Source organism: Saccostrea echinata, unplaced genomic scaffold, assembly GCF_033153115.1.
Source record: "Saccostrea echinata isolate AGI-Se365-2 ecotype Australia unplaced genomic scaffold, CSIRO_AGI_Sech_v1 ptg000023l, whole genome shotgun sequence".
Lineage (NCBI taxonomy): Eukaryota > Metazoa > Mollusca > Bivalvia > Ostreida > Ostreidae > Saccostrea > Saccostrea echinata.
Genome location: NW_026889772.1, coordinates 15,072,352 through 15,092,752, shown reverse-complemented (window position 1 = coordinate 15,092,752; position 20,401 = coordinate 15,072,352). Strand labels below are relative to the sequence as shown.

Below are 20,401 nucleotides of genomic sequence, written 5' to 3'. Positions count from 1 at the left end.
CTACCGAGCCTCCATAATTTGCACTTCCGGAAAATTTGAAAACCAAGGTGCACATCTAGAACATGTCCTCTATCACCACTGAAAGTTTCAATACTCTAGCATTTGTCGTTCTTGAGTTTTTGTGCAGACACAAGGTCTATCTAAAAATCGATCAAAGGGCGATAACTTCTGACCGGAAGTGATTTTTCAAAAACTGACAGGGCGTTATAAACTTCAGATAGCAACGCATTAACCCTGAAAATTTGAAGCAAATCGATCGAGCGGTCTCCGAGAAATCTTCTGCACAAAATCGGTAAGGAAAAAAAAAAAGAATAATAATAATAACTAGATGCGATCTCGTTGCGAGCAACGAGTGGGTCTTCCGTCCGATTTTTGATAAGATGAGATCAGAATTTGACTGAGATTTTTGTTCAAATATAATGTTAAAAATAAATTGTTAAGACGAAAATTTTGCTTCAGTAGTGTGTATTAAAATATTGATCATTAAAGAGTTATAGATTAAAGACTTTCGGCCCGTTCTGGCCCCTATTTTGAGGGGCCAGTCCTTTTTTTTCTTGGTATCTTCTTAAAGCTCTCATGATTTTGAACATTTTTGTTCAACAACTATCCTGAAATTCTTTTTCGCTTCCGAGATATATGCAAAAGAATTATTTAGGGGCTGGCCCTTCAACTCCTTAATGGGGGCGTTTAGCAAAAATGAAAAGGTTACATATTGTTTAAAACCTTATTTTGAACATCTTTTATTCAACACTGCTTATCAAAATATTTCCCAATTTCGGGATATAGAGTGCCATAGATTTGTCATTCTGGCCCCGTGTGGCCCCTAATTATGTAACATAAGATGTGAATATTATAATATATAGTTGTAAATCGTTGAGATAAACATGTTTGCTTCAGTAATGAATTACAAAATATTGAGCATTAAAGAGTTATTCATGAAGGACTATCGGCCCCTCTCAGCCCCTATTTTGAGGGGCCAATCTGTTTTTCTTCATATCACTTTAAAGCTCTTATGATTTTGAACATTTTTTGTTCAACAACTATTCAGAAATTCTTTTTCGTTTCCCAGATATTTGCAAAAGAAGCATTTAGGGGTCGGCCCTTTAACTCCTTATTGGGGACGTTAAGCAAAAAATAAAAGGTTGCATATTGCTCAGAACATTATTTTGAACATCTTTTGTTCAGTATTGCATATCAAAATATTTCACACTTTTGAGATATATAGCGTTAAAGATTTTGCATTTTGGCCCCTTATTACCCCTAATTATGTAACATATAATGTGAATATCATAATATTTAGTTGTAAATCGTTAATATTAACATTTTTGCTTCAGTGATGTATTACAAAATATTGATCGTTAACGAGTTATTGATTAAAGACTTTCGGTCCCTCTCGGCCCCTATTTTGAGGGGCCAGCCCCTTTTTTCTTCATATCACTTTAAAGCTCTTATGATTTTGAACACTTTTTGTTCAACAACACTTCAGAAATTCTTTTTCGTTTCCGAGATATTAGCAAAAGAAGTATTTAGGGGCTGGCCCTTTAACTCCTTAATGGGGACGTTAAGAGAAAAATGAACCGTTGCATATTGTTTAGAACATTATTTTGAACATCTTTTGTTCAATATTGCTTATCAAAATATATCCCACTTTTGAAATATAAAGCGTCAAAGATTTTGCATTCTGGCCCCTTATGGCCCCTAATTATGTAACATATGATGTGAATATTATAATATATAGTTGTTAATTGTTTAGATAAACATTTTTGCTTCAGTAATGCATTACAAAATTTTGATCGTTAAAGAGCTATTGACTAAAGACTTTCGGCCCCTCTCGGCCCCTAATGTGGTGAATCAGCCCTTTTTCTTTGATATCATATAAAAGACCTTGTAATTCTACACAATTTCTATTCAATATGTTTTTAGAAAATCTCCATAGTTTTAGAGATATGATAAAAAATGTCTCGAAAATTTACTCCTGATTCATGTCCTAAATTTCAACCCCTACCGAGCTCCCATACTAGGCACTTCCGGAAAATTTGAAAACCCAGGTGCAAAACTTCAACATGTCGTCTATAATCGCTGAAAATTTCAGCGCTCTAGCTTTTGCCGTTTTTTAGTTTTTGTGTCGACAAAATGGTTATCTGAAAATCGATTAAAGGGCGATAACTTCCGACCGGAAGTGAATTTTATGGATTTGAACAAAAAAGGATCATCTTCAGATCAAAAGGCATTATCCCTAAAAATTTCATGAAAATCGATCGAACCGTTTGGGAGATATCTTCTGCACAAAAATTGTAAAGAAAAAGTGGAATAATAATAATAATAATAAAAGTGAAAAAGAAACAATACAATAATAGAAGGGTCTTCCGTTGGAGACGGAAGACCCTAACTAGATGCGATCTCGTTGCGAGCAACGAGTGGGTCTTCCGTCCGATTTTTGATAAGATGAGATACGAATTTGACTGAGATTTTCGTTCATAAATATATAAATGGTGAAAACGTACAATTTGCTTCAGTTATGTTTAACAAAATTCTGATCATTATGGCACCTAAAAACGCAAAGTTTGATGAAGATTTTAAAATATTTATAGTAGCAGATCGTGAAGATGAACATTACTGTAAAAGGGTTATAGATAAAAGAATTTTGGCCTCTTTGAGCCCCTAATTCGAGGGGTTAGCCCCTTTTTCTTGATATCGCATGAAAGGTTTTGTACTTCTGAAGACTTTTTGTTCAACAACTATTCAGAAGTTTCGTTTCGTTTTCGAGATATGTAGACTTGAAAATATTTAGGGGTCGTCCCTTTAGGTCCTTATAGGGGCTGTTTAGGAAAAATTCAAAGGATGCACATTGTTGAGAACATCATTCTAAATATATATCTTATATCTAAGATATAAGCGTCAAAGATTAAGCATTCGGGCCCCTTCTGCCCCCTAATTACGTAATATTTGATGAAAATTTTAAGACATATAGTTGTAGATTGGGAAGATGAACATTTTTGCTTCAATAATTAATATCAAAATATTTAAGGTTAAGGAGTTATAGATGAAAGACTTTTGGCCCTTCTGAGCCCCTAATTTGAGGGGTCAGCCCCTTTCTCTTGATATCACTTGAAAGGTCTTGTAATTTTGAAGACTTTTTGTTCAACGACTATTCAGAAGTTTCGTTTCGTTTTCGAGATATGAAGACTTGAAATATTTAAGGGCCGTCCCTTTAAGTCCTTATAGGGGCTGTTTAGGAAAAATTCAAAGGATACACATTGTTCAAATCATCATTCTAAACAACTTTTGTTCAATATTGCTTTTCAAAATGTTTCCCCTTTTCGAGATATAAAGCGTCAAAGATTAAGCATTCTGGCCCCTTATGGCCCCTAATTACGTAATATTTGAAGACAATTTTAAGATATATAGTTGCAGATTGTGAAGATGAACATTTTTGCCTCAATAATTAATATCAAAATATTTAACGTTAAGGAGTAATAGATGAAAGACTTTTGGCCCCTCTGAGCCCCTAATTTGAGGGGTCAGCCCCTTTTTCTTGATATCACTTGAAAGGTCTTGTAATTTTGAAGACTTTCTGTTCAACAACTATTCAGAAGTTTCGTTTCGTTTTCGAGATATGTAGACTTGAAATATTTAGGGGCCGTCCCTTTAAGTCCTTATAGGGGCTGTTTAAGAAAAATTCAAAGGATGCATATTGTTCAGATCATCATTCTAAACAACTTTTGTTCAATATTGCTTTTCAAAATGTTTCCCCTTTTCGAGATATAAAGCTTCAAAGATTAAGCATTCTGGCCCCTTGTGGCCCTTATTTATGTAACATATGACGTAAAAATCATGATATATAGTTGTAGTTTGTTAAGATAAATAATTTTGCTTCAGTAATGTATACAAAAATATTGCTTGTTTAAGAGTTATCGATTAAAGACTTTCGGCCCCTATCGGCCCCTAATGTGATGAGTCAGCCCTTTTTTCTTGATATCATGTTACAGATCTTTTTATTCTGCACAAATATTGTTCAATATGTTTTAACAAAATAATTATACTTTAAAAGATATGATACAAAATGTCTCAAAAATTCACTCATAATTCGTGTCATAAATTTCGACCCCTACCGAGCTTCCATACTAGGCACTTCCGGAAAATATCTAAACCCAGGTGCAATATGGCAACATGTCCTCTATCATCACTGAAAATTTCAGCGGTCTAGCTTAAGCCGTTTTTGAGTTCCATCGCAGACAAGGAGGTCCTCTGAATTTTAATAAAAGGGCGATAACTTCCGACCGGAAGTGATTTTCAAAAAACGATGTTGCCGGAATTAACTTCAGATGTCAACGCATCTACCATGAAAATTTGAATAAAATCGAACGAGCCATCTCCGAGAAATCGTCTGCACAAATTTTGTAAGAAGAAAAAAGAATAATAACTAGATGAGATCTCGTTGCGAGCAACGAGTGGGTCTTCCGTCCGATTTTTGATAAGATGAGATAAGAATTTGACTGAGATTTTCGATCAAATATAATGATATAAATAAATTGTTAAGACGAACAATTTTGCTTTAATAAAGTAATGTTTAACAAAATATTGATCATTAAAGGGTTATAGATTAAAGACCTTCGGCCCTTCTTGGCCCCTACTGTGAGAGGTCAGCCCCTTTTTCTTGATATCATCTTAAAGCTCTCATGATTTTGAACACTTTTTGTTCAACAACTAGTCAGAAATTCATTTTTGTTTTCAGGATATATGCAAAAGAAATATTAAGGGCCGGCCCTTCAAGTCCTAAATGGAGATGTCTAGCAAAAATTGAAAGAATGCATATTGTTCAGAATTTTATTTTGAACGTCTTTTGTTCAATACTGTTTATCAAAATATTCTTCCTTTTCGAGATATATTGCGCCAAAGATTATGCAATCTGGCCCCCTAAAGACCCCTTATTGCGTAACATATGATATCAACATCATGTTATTTAGAAAAAGTGTGTGAAGATGAACTATTTCGCTTCAGTAATATATTACAAAATATTGATCATTAAAGAGTTATTGATTGTATACTTTTGGCCCCTCTCGGCCCTTTATTTAAAGGGTCAGACCCTTTTCATTGATATAACCTTAAAGCTCTCATGATTTTGAACACTTTTTGTTCAACAACTATTCAAAAATTCTTTTTCGTTTCCAAAATATATGCAAAGGATATATTTAGGGGCCGGTCCTTCAACTCCTTAATAGGGACGTTTAGCAAAAAATGAAAGGTTGCATATTGTTTAGAACATTATTTTGAACATCTTTTGTTCAATATTGCTTATCAAAATATTTTATAGTTTTAAGATATAAAGCGTGAAAGATCTGGCATTCTGGCCCCTTATGGCCCCTAATTATGTAACATATGATGTGAATATCATAATATATAGTTGTAAATTGTTGAGATAAACATTTTTGCTTCAGTAATGCATTACAAAATATTGATCGTTAAAGAGTAATTGTTCAAAGACTTTCGGTCCCTCTCAGCCCCTATTGTGAGGGTCCAGCCCCTTTTTCTTCATATCACTTTAAAGCTCTCATAATTTTGAACACTTTTTGTTCAACAACTAGTCAGAAATTCTTTTTCGTTTCTGAGATATTTGCTAAAGAAGTATTTAGGGGCCGATCCTTCAACTCCTTAATGGGGACGTTTAGCAAAAAAATGAAAGGTTGCATATTGTTTAGAACATTATTTTGAACATCTTTTGTTCAATATTGCTTATCAAAATATTTCATAGTTATAAGATATAAAGCGTCAAAGATTTAGCATTCTGGCCCCTTATGGCCCCTAATCATGTAACATATGACATAAACTATTATAATAAATAGTTGTAAATTGTTAAGATAAACATTTTTGCTTCAGTAATGTATACCAAAATATTGTTTGTTAAAGAGTTATTGATTTAATACTTTTGGCCCCTCTCGGCCCCTAATATGATAAGTCAGCCCTTTTTTCTTGATATCATAATAAAGATCTTGTCATTCTGCACAAATATTGTTCAGTATGTCTTAACAAAATAATTACACTTTAAAAGATATGATACAAAATGTCTCAAAAATTCACTCATGTTTCGTGTCCTAAATTTTGACCCCTACCGAGCTTTCATACTAGGCACTTCCGGAAAATATCCAAACCCAGGTGCAAAATGGCAACATGTCCTCTATCATCACTGAAAATTTCAGCGCTCTAGCTTAAGCCGTTTTTGAGTTCCATCACAGACAAGGAGGTCCTCTAAATTTTGATAAAAGGGCGATAACTTCCGACCGGAAGTTAATATCCCTTAACGGAATTGCCGGAATTAACTTCAGATGTCAACGCATCTACCGTGAAAATTTGAATGAAATTGAACAAGCCATCTCCGAGAAATCGTCTGCACAAAATTTGTAAGAAGAAAAAAGAATAAAAATAATAATAATAAAAGTGAAAAAGAAACCGAAGAATAATAGAAGGGTCTTCCGCTGAAGACGGAAGACCCTAATAAAGGTAAAAAAGAAACCGAAGAGTAATAGAAGGGTCTTCCGCTGAAGACGGAAGACCCTAAAAAGAAAAGTGAAAAATCAACAATAGAATAATAGAAGGGTCTTCCGCAGAAGACGGAAGACCCTAATAAGAAACAGTAGAATCACTATAGGTCTTCCGTTGAAAACGGAAGACCTAATAAAAAATACATATACATCTACTTCCATGAAAAATTCACTACAACAAATACATGTGCATTTAAAAGTTCTCAAAAAAAGATAACATGAATATGTTGAATTTAACGTTGTTTAAAATCCATAACATTTCATTATTGTTCAAATTCTTGTTTAACAAAAAGACCCATTCTTTTCTCTCCCAAATATGTAGAAAAAGCCTATAGTTCTCAATGATCCTCTCGTCCTCAGTTTATAGGATAAATACCTCGGGGAGTATCTGGTTGTAAAGAATAAGTGCAGAAGAAAATTTTTCTCCTGGTCTTATTCTTTTCTGACAAGGACTGATTCCAAAAGCAGAATATATTAACTATCTGGAAGTGGCATTCCTTGAAAAGAGCACAGTATAGAACTGGATTCATTAGAGAGTTCATCAGTGCCATAGCTGAAAATATGACTCTGACTTTCGCTAAAACTACTGAATCTTGGTCGTCTTTAATGGCGCTTATTGTGTTGGCAATGAGCGACGGCAGGATGCACGCTACAAAACATCCGGTGAAAAGGGAGATCCTAAAAGCGCATCTTTTGTTTCCTTTGAATGCTAAAAATTTCTTTGTCGGGGTACCCTTCATGGCGTATTTCATTAAGTAAGCATATTCAAGAATGTTAATGAATATAAGTAGAAGGTTTACAATAAGTGACCATTGAAATGGTTCCCTCTCTGTGAGCATGATTTGACGATGACAGTTATTTTCCAGTATTGGCAACAGAAATGCAGCAATCCATGATAGAACACAGGCAGTCATCATATTACCACGTGTCATAATGTTGAAATAATGATAAGGAAATCGGAGTGAAATAAGTCTGTCCATGTTCATAATTGTTATAATGAAAGCCCCAAAAAGGTAGAATGCCATTATAAAGTATCTCTTAGTTATGCACATGGCTGGATTCAGCATCAAGGTGTTCGGAATGCACAAAACTATACCCAGACACATATCAGAAACAGCCATTTGTAATGTTGGAATGCGGATATTGAACTTGAGTTTTGTGCTTTTTAGTAGCACGGCAGTGGACATAACATTCATAACGAAAATTGGTAGGCCAAATATAAACTGGAAGGACCCTAAACTTGAAATTCCATCCGGTGTTGTTCCGTTCCTCGAGATATTGAAGTCACTAATCATTATGGTATTTTCCAACTCTTTTGAAAGATCCGGACTGGCTCTGGTCTTGTGATGTTGGTTTTACACTAAGTACGAGAAGTATCTGTCACGTCAAAGATTCTTTAAGTTTTTATGCTTTATCTACCTAGAGCTTTTAGTTTGAATTGACACTAATACGATTTATATGTAATTATGTATCACTTCCAGTTTTTATATAAAACATCTTTGAATGTTGTGTTGACAGTATACACTCTGAAACCCGAGACATATTTACACCACCTGAGTTACTTGTCGCATATATTTGTAGTAGACCTGTGATTTTTCAGTCGATAGCTTGATAAATATAGAACGGAGATCACATTTCCCCCACCTTCCAGTGACGATGTTATATATTAAGTCTTCCTCTCCAGCTGGCTACACAGTGAGCCTTCACCCTGGGGGAAGAGAAGCTACATAGTGACTCTTCCCCCTTATCAACAACAGTGATGCTTCCCTCATAGTGAAACTTCCTACCGAGAAGGCTGGCTACTTAATGAGTTTTCTCCCTGGGGGAAGAGAGGCTACATGTTGACTCTTTTCCCTAACCAGCTATAGTGATGCTTCCCCCATTGTGAGACTTCTCCCAGAAGGCTGGACATAATTTTGAGCCTTTTTCCTTGGGGAAAAGGAAGCTTTATTGTATATAAATCCCCTAATCAACAAAAGTGTATTTGAGCAGGAAAAACATCAGCCAAGTGCCCTCCCCGTTCACACAAGACCGAAAAGAGGTTTCCGGAAATTAAACTGGAGAGGGAAACCTCGCTTAAAAGGGCAGCGGAATGGCTTAATAGTGAGTCTTCCTTCAGGAAAAATAATTATATGTGAGACTTCCCCGGAAGAAGGTTCACTATATATATAGCCAGTTTTGGGCGGAGGGGGGTCTCACTATACTATAGTGTTATAACAACCGTTCATTTTGTCAAGGATACGTACAAATTATAATTTTGCAATAATATTATATATTATATAGTCTATTTATAGTCTCTATATAATCTATACAAACGCAAACAGTTCGTAACACTACATATTCACTGGTTTTGAAGCCGTATTCACCGGAGGGTGAGTGCGCGTGGAGCAGCATTGCAACGTCACAATCAACACCTCAAACAACGTTGTAAACAATGGTTGCAACGGCCGTTTTTGCGTAAGATTTTAACTTAAGAATCTCTTACAACAAATCTTAAGTGCGTTTCACGAACGCATTCGTAGCAGATTTGTCAGCATAACAAACGTAATTGACAACAAATATCGAATGCAATCGTTTGTGAAGCAAGGAAGTTTAAAATCTGACGTCACAAGGTCATCATACGAAAATCTTAAGTGAAATTTACATCGTAAATATTTTGTAGTGTATTTCACTTAATTTTTCGACAATGACTGAAAAAAATATAAATTATTATTTTAAGTTGCTTTACGAAGTTCAATTTAACGTGTATTTTGGTTTTCGCGGTTATATTTTTACAATAAAATCGGTTTTAAAATACTTAAGAGAGGGTTGGGTATGAGGCGCCGTTTTGGTATTTACTGCCAAAAAGTGATATCACCTATTCGAATAGGTGATATCACCTATTCGAATAGGTGATATCACCTATTCGAATAAGTGATATCACCTATTCAAATTGAATAGGTGATATCACCTATTCGAATAGGTGATATCACTTATTCGAATTGATGATATCACCTATTCGAATAGGTGATATCACCTATTCGAAATGAATAGGTGATATCACCTATTCGAATAGGTGATATCACCTATTCGTGCTGAATAGGTGATATCACCTATTCGAATAAGTGATATCACCTATTCGAATAAGTGATATCACCTATTCAATTTGAATAGGTGATATCACCAATTCGAATAGGTGATATCACCTATTTGCATTTCTTACAACAATAAATAATGAATGCTCCCTTCCTCAAGATTATCTACATTTTCATTGGAACCAAGCAAATTCGGGCTGCATTAGGGTCTTTTAGTCTCGTCACGTGACTCGCGAGATTTTTCGATAATATTAACTTCCGGGTACCTCACACATGGAGATGCAAGATGTGTATTGGGTTATGCATGTTTATGGTTTACACAAAGCGTATAAGGAAAGTTTAAGCAGTTGTACAAAGCCGAAGGGTTCTCCGACTTACGATGGATAAATTGAGTGTCGTAAAAGCTTGGGTGCGAGCAAGTAGGAGGAGAATTTCGATCGAAGTACAGGTAAACAAGTCAGAGAATGTCACCTGTTTCTTGTGTATTCTTGGGTGAAATAGAAGTCTTATATTATACATTTGTATCTGATTAGAACAGTTTTGTTATCATCATTACAACTAATTTATTAACAGATTTTTCTTGAATTCGAGGATAATGATGTTATTACCAGCTGATTAAGGAGGAGTAGTGTAAGTGTCAGATGCGAGATGGGTACGAACGTCATCTTGTGACAGCATCACCTTTGTTTGGGTAAATAATTTGTTCAGAATACGCTTCATTTATCAACAGAAATTAAGCTGTTGCATGTCAGTGGGTCTAGTTTTATAAGTATTCAATGTTTGAAAGCACTTATCAGGTCCAGTACAATCTTTTGATTTAGCGAATGCGGGTGGTTACGTTCCGACTACTTGTTCGACCCGCGTGGTTTCGACACGAATCCATGTTCGACCCGAGTGGTTTCGTTCCAAAGCAATTAATTGCTTCCGAACGAAATTAATTAACACTTTCAACAGTTTTACATTTTATTTTTTCGTCTACATTTTTTTTTTTTATATCGACCACGTATATTTGTGTTAATTATCGTATGTAATTTAATTTGGAGAAACCTACATTAATGTTTAGACAGTGCATATGTAATCACGGTACATTGATGAAGTATTTGATTAATTTTTATGGAAAACTGTTCAAATATAATTCATTACTAAATCAAATTCATCAACATCCATGCTCCGCGATAGTAGAAAAAAATGTTAGGAAACCTTCTCACTGCATGTTGACTACACATTATACGGAAACAACTACCTATATTGACACCAGGGACCTATATACTAACGTTAGTATATAGGTCCCTGTTGACATGTACATCTCTGAAGCCATACAATATACAGCTACCGAATATCCATTTGTTTACCGCACAGTGTATACCCCTGTACTCAGGTATTCACATGTAGGGATATACATTAGAGTAGGTCGAAACCACTTGGGTCGTAACCACGCGGGTCGAACACAGAATCGGAACGTAACCACCCGACACCGATTTAGCTATATAGCTTTATTAAGCTATTCAGAATAGATAGAACGTTCTATCGTTAAAATGATATTGTCCTAAGGACCCGGTTTAAGGATAGAATTTGTTCCGTGTATTCGCAATGTAGCAAAATAAACACGGGCGATAACTCGAATTCTCTGCATTTTGTATGAAGAATCCAGAGAGTTCCGAATGTCAACATGGCGTTAAATTTGAAGCGAGGAAAAAACGTTGAGAAAATGAGTTGAATTTTCGTATATATATGGATTAATTTGTAGGTTAAAAGGCATATACAATCTCAAAAATATTTGTTATGATTAATTTGGTAGTTATTTTCAATGCAACTCCTTTTGTCTTCTTCAAAATCATTTCGGAGTGGATCCACTCCGATTTGCTACATTGCAAGTATATGGGACATATTCTAACTGTGGTGAGGGCTTGTCCCGAGACACAGTTAGATTATTCTAACTATATTCAGAATAGCTTAATTTAGCTATTTTATATCAGTTTTTCTTAAATGTGTACTTTTCTCAGCATGCACAAAAAGTCGCACCTTGGTGCAGTGATGATACTCAACCTTGAACTCATCTGAAATTGATGCATTATAAAACTCGCTCATTAAAATCTCCTTGCATTCATGTAATAATTTTTAGGCCCAAATACTGTACAGCAGTCCTCAAAATACTGGAATTTGGGTGAAAATACTGTACATTGTTCATAAAAAAACTGTAAAAAATATCAACCAAAAATCAATGTAAGAGGTTCATTTTTAGCTCTTCTGAGCCAAAGGCCCAAAGAGCTAATGCTATGGCCATTTGTGCGGTGTGCGTAAACTTTTTAGAATATGGGCCATAACTCAAGAACCCTTTGGCCAATTATTGTCAAATTTGTCACAGGGTATCCTTGGGCCAAGGGCTTCCGTTTATACTAAAACTAGGGTTGTGACCCTTAAACAAGGGGAGATAATTAGGAAAATAGAAACAAAAGAGACATTGTACTCAAAGTTCTAAAAGTTTTTAGGCTACATGCGCAATTGATACAGTTACTTCTTCAATGAAATTATAAAGGAGGCCAATTATGGTCAAGAAGATAATTGATTGGTAATAATTCAGTACAATGAGAAGCAATCATACTTATCCATGCCTCAATGCACACAAGGTAGTGGACAGTTACTCAAATAATAGAAATTTATCTTTTGCTTAAAAGTATTCAAAAGTTGCAAAGTTGGAGATATCTTTGATTTTGCTTGTTGTTTCGATAGCCCATAGCACATATATGAATGGTCAAATACATGCGACTTTTTGTCTATTTCTTACCAAAATAATTTTTGTGAAAAACTGCATATAAATAGCTAAATTAAGCTATTTTGAATAGCTTAATAAAGCTATATAGCTATTTCAAGCTATATAGCTAAATTAAGAGATTGTACTGGACCTGCTTATTTCCCAACGATAAGACTTTCTTTATATATTCTGCAAATTCTCTCTGCATTTATCATTGAACAAAATTCATATGACTGCAATTATATGACCATACTCTTCAGTTTAGAGAGCATGTTATAGAGGATATTTTGGTTAAAGTTTTGGTCTGTTAAGGTTTCAGTCTGTTTCAGTGTTTGAAATATTTTTTCATCTTACACAATTGTATACATTAAAATTTATTTTATAGCTAAAGTACAAGAGAACTGCAGCATGTAAGACTACATGTACATCGACTTTGAATAATCTACCCGGTATATCCTCAAAAAGGCAACTCAAATACAGGTATGAAATTGATGTCACAAAATAAGTTTTTGGACTTACATTTACTCTTATAATTCATATACATATAAAGCATATAAAAAATAGAAAAGAATTAAAGGTTCATCAGGTGACAGCTCAATCATGTATGGAATATTATTAGGCCAAATAAAAAAATATGTGTGGTTCCCGTTACCCGACCGTCCCTATTTTAGATCCCCGACCCTTAACTTTTTTCTGGCAATTTTCATATTTATTTTCCGGAATTTTCCGTGATTTCCGTCATCCACTTCGGTATTAGTTTTAGTTCCAGCAATGGCGACCTCCATGCAAAAATCGTTTCAACACGTAGTGCAAGTGTTTGATGGTGTTAAATCTAAAGCAAGCTAGCATGGCGCAGCAGTATACCTTTTTCCAGCGCCATGTTTTTTGTTTGTTTGTTTTTTGGTTGCCAAAATTAAATAAATATGCCCAAGAGTGGCGAGATTCAGTTAATTGCTCTGTTTACAGCTGGTTTATAACAAGTGCATGCTGATTAGTCCCTTTATTATTAATGCACGCAAAGGTGTGAAGTCAGGATAGGAAATCACTTCTCGCTTGAAAGCACACAGACAGCTGGCCAGGTAACGTTTTTTGGGAGTTAGAGGGAAGATACACGTGTAACATGAGAAAACATTTATTTGATTGCATTGATTACGCAAGAATTAGCCTAATGTGTAAGATAGATTAACTTGTGAATTATTAAATAATTTATATCAGGATCGTTTCTTTTAAACCGAAAGTAGAAAAAAAACAGTTCATGAGGAAACGTGAAAAAGAAGACTGCTGATTTCACCTGAATAAAGTCAACTTGCAAAACACCAATATATATGAGAAATGAGCTTGGAAGTATGAAGTCTTCAATGAGGCAAAAAGGTTTCATGAAAGGATTTAAAATTTTAATAATATTAAATATTTGTAATTCTGACGAATTTGAATCATTCTATGTCATCTTGCTTAGGTGATTTATTTTGTTTTAAACATTACTGTACAAAGTATAGGTGTCACATTCTTTTCCTCTGACAGCTCTTAAAAGTTTATCGTTCAAAATTTATTATTAAGTAAAATAAGAACTATTCTGGATAAAAGTAATTAATTTCATTTATAAACACTGATTTTAAACAAAAGGATGTTCACCTTGGACTTTATTTTTTACAAAAAGAAAAGATTGTGTTTTCATTATTTTTATGCCCCCGGATCGAAAGATCCCGAGGGTATATTGTCTGTTTGTCTGTTTATCTGTTTGTCTGTTTATCTGTTTGTCTATCTGTCTGTTGTCAATTTTAACCTTGCCCATAACTTTTGATTGGTTGGAGCTAAGACTTTCATATTTCACATGTATTCTTTGTGACAAGACCTTTCTTTGGGTACCATCATATTTGACCTTTTGACCTTGACGTTGGAGTTTGACCCACTTTTGCAAAATTTTATGAGACTTTAACCTTGACCATAACTTCTGAACAGTTGGTGCTAGGGGTTTCGAACTTCACATGTGTATTCTTTGTGACAAGGCCTTTCTTTGAATACCAACAACTATGACCTTTTGACCTTTACCTTAGAGTTTGACCTACTTTTGAAAAACTTTAACCTTGGCCATAACTTTTGAACGGTTGGAGCTAGGGCTTTCATACTTCACATATGTAATCCTTGTAACAAGACCTTTCTTTGGATACCAACAACTTTGACCTTGACCGTGATGTTTTACTTACTTTTAAAAAACTTTAACCTTTGCCATAACTTTTGAACAGTTGCAGCTAGGGCTTTCAAATTTAACATTTTTTATCTTTTGGCCTGGATTTTGACTTGCATTTGAGAAACTTTAACCTTCGCCATAAGATGCCATACGGGGGCATCAGTGTTTCACAAACACATCTTGTTGATTTAAAAATATTTGTTTCATATTCATAACTAGGGTGCGCCCTACCAATGTTGACTAGTATATTTCACGCCACATCGAAATGCCACTTATCCTTCACTCTGTTCATCCACAAATAAAACATTTCTTTTCTGAACAATAGTTGGAAAAGACTGAATTCAAAATAAACAAAACATTTATTAGTTATGATTTATATCCTCAGCTCTTCACAAATTATTTCTGTTTTTTCGCATTCTATAATATACAATTTTAGATTTTATATACCTGTATAAAGACTTCCGCAGCAGATTCCGATGGAGAAATCATGATCTATATTTAAGATTTATTGTATAATGCTTAAGATATCCATTAATTTTACTTATAATATACAATTCTGAAATTAATATCATCCTTTAAAAACAAGGACAGCATTTATCATCTTCGTAAAAACTTAACATTCTAAAAAAAGAAAATATAATATCCAAACAACAGTTAAATAATTCAATTTGCTCATGCTGATTTTTCTTCAAACATTGTATTTTCTGGATGAGTATGAACTCGAATGAATAGAATCAGCAAACAACTGTTTAAATACCGAAGACATTTTATTCACACATTAAAGCACATATCTAATCCATATGCTTAAGAGAAAACATATCTAACACTCTACACATAAAATAGTTCACTTATGCTAACGAAAAGAAATAGGTATTATTTGGAAAAATTTAGAAAATCATTTTGTTAAAAAAAAAAAAAAAAAAAAAATCCCTACCCACCTTCCCTATTTTTTTTGGAGGTGTAACCAGAACCACACATATTTTTTGTTTGGCCTTAACGCTGGGTTTCCAAATGTCAAAATTAAGGGTATTCGATATATTTCATACAAGTTGTCAATCATTTAAGTGATTTGTACAGAGGTTCATTTGCATATAAATGTTGTTAACATTGTTTTACTGTCTTTATTAACTTGTAATACTAAATTTTATAAATTGACAAATTCATTCTTTTTAGAAAGTGCATATAATTTGGAAAAGAGACCATCAATCCACTGGGGGGTATCGCATGAAAGCAATGATTATAGAATATTGTAAGGTTGGAGGAGTTATAGTACAACAGGCAGGCAAGTAATGGTACTTTGTTCTGGAAATTTTTCGCCCCAGTTAAGTTTTATTTTTCTCATTCTGCCCTCCTTACAAGTAGGTGAATTTAAAACGGGACAAATTCGAAGAAGGCAGCATATATCTTTTAAACACAAATGTGTCTGATCAAATTTTAAAAGGGCAAAATTGTTTTCAAGGGTGAAAGAGTGAATATTTTAAAAATTAGAATGGGGTGAAAATATCCAATAATACAGGTTATATGTATTAAAACAGTACATATGCATTTCTCTTTTCTTTAAAATGAAAATAATTTGTTCTGTAAAAGGACAAATTTTGTTCTGATTTGTATCAAATAAATAAATATGTGCCAGATTTATTATTTTGCAGGCACCTAAGATACCATCAGTTGTGCGTCAAGCTGTGCAAAAATTCTATGTCATGTTACAGAATCTTTCTTAAATACAGGTATATGTCTGCTCATCTGGCAATCTTAGGACATCACTGGATGGTTTTGTTTAAAAAGATTACAGAGTTAATACACACTTCCAGCATGAAGACCAGCCAGTTGCCTCACCTGTCCTGACATTGTTAAAGGTAAATGGCCCTTTCAGAAAAGGATCTGACAATGCAAAGGCTTGCTAATCAATTAAAGATTTCTATTTACTAATAGGTAATTAATTTGAATTTCTGTAGCTTAAAAATTTAATGATGTGAATTAAAAGAAATATTTTAATCAAAATTATTTTTATTTCAGTACTTTGTGACAGTGAAAAGACATGGCTTTAAATTACTGCATCAGAGATCAATCCAGGTTATAAATCTGAGGAAAACAATAAAGCATCACTTCGAGCTACTTATATCACTGCCTTAATAAGTTGTCTGCATGTGTAACTAACAAAGGACAGTGACCAGTTGTACCTATGATATCAGAGGGCATCCTGAAAAACACTCATCACTAAGAATAGAAAACTTCAAATGACTTTTGTATCAATCCTTTTGAATTTCATCTGGCTTGGAATTTCAGTAGCCTTTAGCATCCTTCAAGCATTTCATGAAGTACATGTACCAATTTGCAGGTATAAAATGTTTGAAACAGATTGCTTGTCCCAAATAAAAAAAAATAAATTCTCTGCCAATTAATAGTGTCATAAGCAGTTGATTGATATCACAGTTCCACTGGCATAGTATTTGTAGTTGAATGGTGCCATTTTTAAGAAAACTTTTCACAAAAACCTGGAAAACATCAGATGGAAAGGAGCATCTACAACAAAAACAGTGAACACTTTCTTGAATATTAACAATGATATGCCATGTCCATTTACATCCTTTATATAAACTAATTAACCAAATCATAGAGAATTATGTACAAATTTGTCCTTTTGTGTATTCATAGTGTATTAAATTGATTTTACTAATTTATAAATATTTATGTTTTTCACAGTCATTAACATTTACAAATAGAAGTACATATAACATGAAAATATTACATGTTTAGTAGGATAACGTGAAATTGTTATACCACAAAAACCATCGCTGACCTCGCCTCGGTCAGCAATGGTTTTTAAGGGGTAAGAAATTCACATCACCCAAAATAAACAGGTAATATTTTTCTTGTTATAGAATGCATTTTAAAGAAAACAACAAGGTGAAACGAACGTGCAAACATTCTGCACAGTTAACATTTTTTATTACTGTATATACTGTTACCCGTAGTCATGCATTTTCAACCAATGGGATGTAATGTCTGGCATGCAGTATGGTAATAGTACTTGTTAACAAATGTTTTTTAAACCAATCAAATTTGACTATTTAACATGAAAGTGTATAACAAATTTATCTAGCATAATGGTGTTGTAAGTAACCATGGAATGTGAGCTTGTGTGAACTTGATCCTGAATTATTAAGTTTTGAATATTGTAATAAAGAATTGTGCAGCCTAAACTTTAACTTGTACCTGATTTAAATGGAGTTCCGTCATTAACAAGTTGGAAGTTGTTACACTCTCCATGAGTATAATAACTGGGGGATCTGCTTCATTTGCAGATACATGGATAACACATTCACTCAAAGTGCTGTCCCTTTTTCAGTACCTTGTGCAGCCCTGTAATATGTTATGACAAATGGAGAAAAATGCCTATTTCAAGAAAAAAAAGTCTGTCTCATAATTGTAGAAGTATTGGAAAAGGGGGGGGGGGGGGGGGTCATGAAACTTGGCAGTTAATACAGTTTGTATGTGTAAATGAAAAAAATGCCTTCTTCTTTGTAGAATAAAAAATAATTATTTTTTGAGTGTATGTGACCATTTTTATTTCTGAATAGACAGGGTAGCCTACAGAATGACCAATTTTGAGCTGACCATTTTTATTTATTGTAGTAATTAAATTAAAAAAATGTGTTTTCTACAAAGATCATATGTTATCGACGTGGTATTCAACTTTGTATTCCCATGGTCGATGCATTTGGGTACATCTATTTTTTTATTTGCTTTCAATGACATCGCATTCAATATCCCAATCTCATGTATACCTGTGTCCAATACTCCAAATTATACCATATTGTAAGCTAAATCAATGCTTTAAATTTATGAAACCAATCTGTAGATAAGCGTACCTTTTGAATACAGACGATTTTAAAATAAAAACGATTTAATTTTCCCTTTATGCTTAAGTATGTTGGCTAATCTTGGCCCCCTCGGAATAGCTTGTGTTTACGTTATGTAATGAAAAAATAAAGCAATTAAACGCTATTTACCTGCATCTATCAATCCATTATCTCCTCTTCTTTACAACAATCGGGAATCAAAACAAACTACAAGTTTAATAATTCCACTGCGATGCTTACAACTTAAGTAATCCATTGTCTCCAAGAACGCTCAGGTACCCGGGAGTTATAAAACGAAAGTGAAAGTCAACGAGACTTACAGACCCTTTGAATTTTCCTATAGTATACATGATAGATAAGTGTAATAAATATAATTTGTGAGCAAAACAAACTACAAATTCTACTGGGCTGCTTAAAACTAAATGCGAAGCTGTAATCCATTGTCTGCAAGAATGGTAAGTTATAAAACGAAAGTGAAAGTAAATGAGAATTAAAGGCTATAGTCTTGGGAGCAGTTGTTATTTCATAAATAATTTGAATAGGTGATATCACCTATTGGAATAAGTGATATCACCTATTCAAAATGATTAAGTGATATCACCTATTCGAATAAGTGATATCACCTATTCGAATAGGTGATATCACCTATTTGATTTGAATAGGTGATATCACCTATTCGAATAAGTGATATCACCTATTCAAAAGGAATAAGTGATATCACCTATTCGAATAAGTGATATCACCTATTCGAATAAGTGATATCACCTATTCGAATAGGTGATATCACTCATTCAAATTGAATAGGTGATATCACCTATTCGAATAGGTGATATCACTTATTCGAATAGGTGATATCACCTATTCGAATAGGTGATATCACCTATTCAGAAGCTGAATAGGTGATATCACTTATTCGAATAGGTGATATCACCAATTGAATAGGTGATATCACCTATTCGAATAGGTGATATCACTTTTTGGCAGTAAATACCAAAACGGCGCCTCATAGTTGGGGCTCTCGTAAAGTTACGACAGATTTTGCCCTAAGACTTTCTTAAAAATTTTTGTGAAAAACACTTTTTATCATAAGTTTTCACTTAAGATATAAATATGTCGTAAGATTTTTTGTGAAAAGATCCACTGTGTATCTGAGCAGGAAAAACATTAGCCAAGCCTATCGCAGGAGTATTTTCTAAACATTTCGATGTCTTACAAACAGCAAAAGGAAAACACGGAAACTATATAACTTGTAATCTGGACATTTTTTTTTTATTTTTCCACGACAGAAGTTCGTAAATGAAAGTGATATCATCATGCAGCCTTCGATATTTTATTTATTCAAATCCGGACTATATAATAAAACAATTATGGACTCTTTTGGTGGTGAATATGGTTTGTTATTCACCAGAAAAATATCAATATTGACCTCGGCTTCGCCTCGGTCAATATTTATTCAATTCTCAAGGAATCTTACTCATTTATTAACCCTCTTACTGCCAGAACTGTGTCACATTTATGTATTTCATACGCCAGAACTTTTACAAGAGCAAAAAGCAAGAATTTAAAGTATATTTCTGGAAATCATGAAAAGGCTGCTGATTGTGTTAGATTTACAGGTTGATTTTATTGGTTCTACTTTGATTCTATCCCGAACCGTTCATCGACGTCATCCTTAACTTTGCAATGCGTCACAATGGGGAAAAGTCCGCGTAATTTGACAAACTGTAAAAATCTAATAAAATAAGCACCGAGTTCAAACACCTCATTTTGTTAACTTGATTATTGAATTTTTTTTTTTTAAAAATATAGCTTATGGGACGTACGTACCTCTCCCAGACCCCCTCCCCTCCTTTGTCGCAGCTCTGAGTATTAAAAAAAAACAACAGTTTCTAAAGAGCATTCGTCGTGGTACATGTTCATGTGCCACTAAAATGTGATAATTTAATGCATTGTTTAAAAAATACAGTCATCATGCAGATCTAATG

General features: G+C 33.9%; 1 long non-coding RNA gene across 1 annotated transcript; it reads left to right on the top strand.

The window, feature by feature from the left end:
* Nucleotides 1-9,881: 9,881 nt before the first annotated feature.
* LOC133191528 (uncharacterized) lies at nt 9,882-17,240 on the top strand. The gene is made up of 5 exons (XR_009721718.1): nt 9,882-10,061; nt 10,187-10,304; nt 12,751-12,845; nt 15,727-16,409; nt 16,570-17,240. It is a non-coding gene; the product is annotated as an uncharacterized LOC133191528 (long non-coding RNA).
* Nucleotides 17,241-20,401: the final 3,161 nt, after the last annotated feature.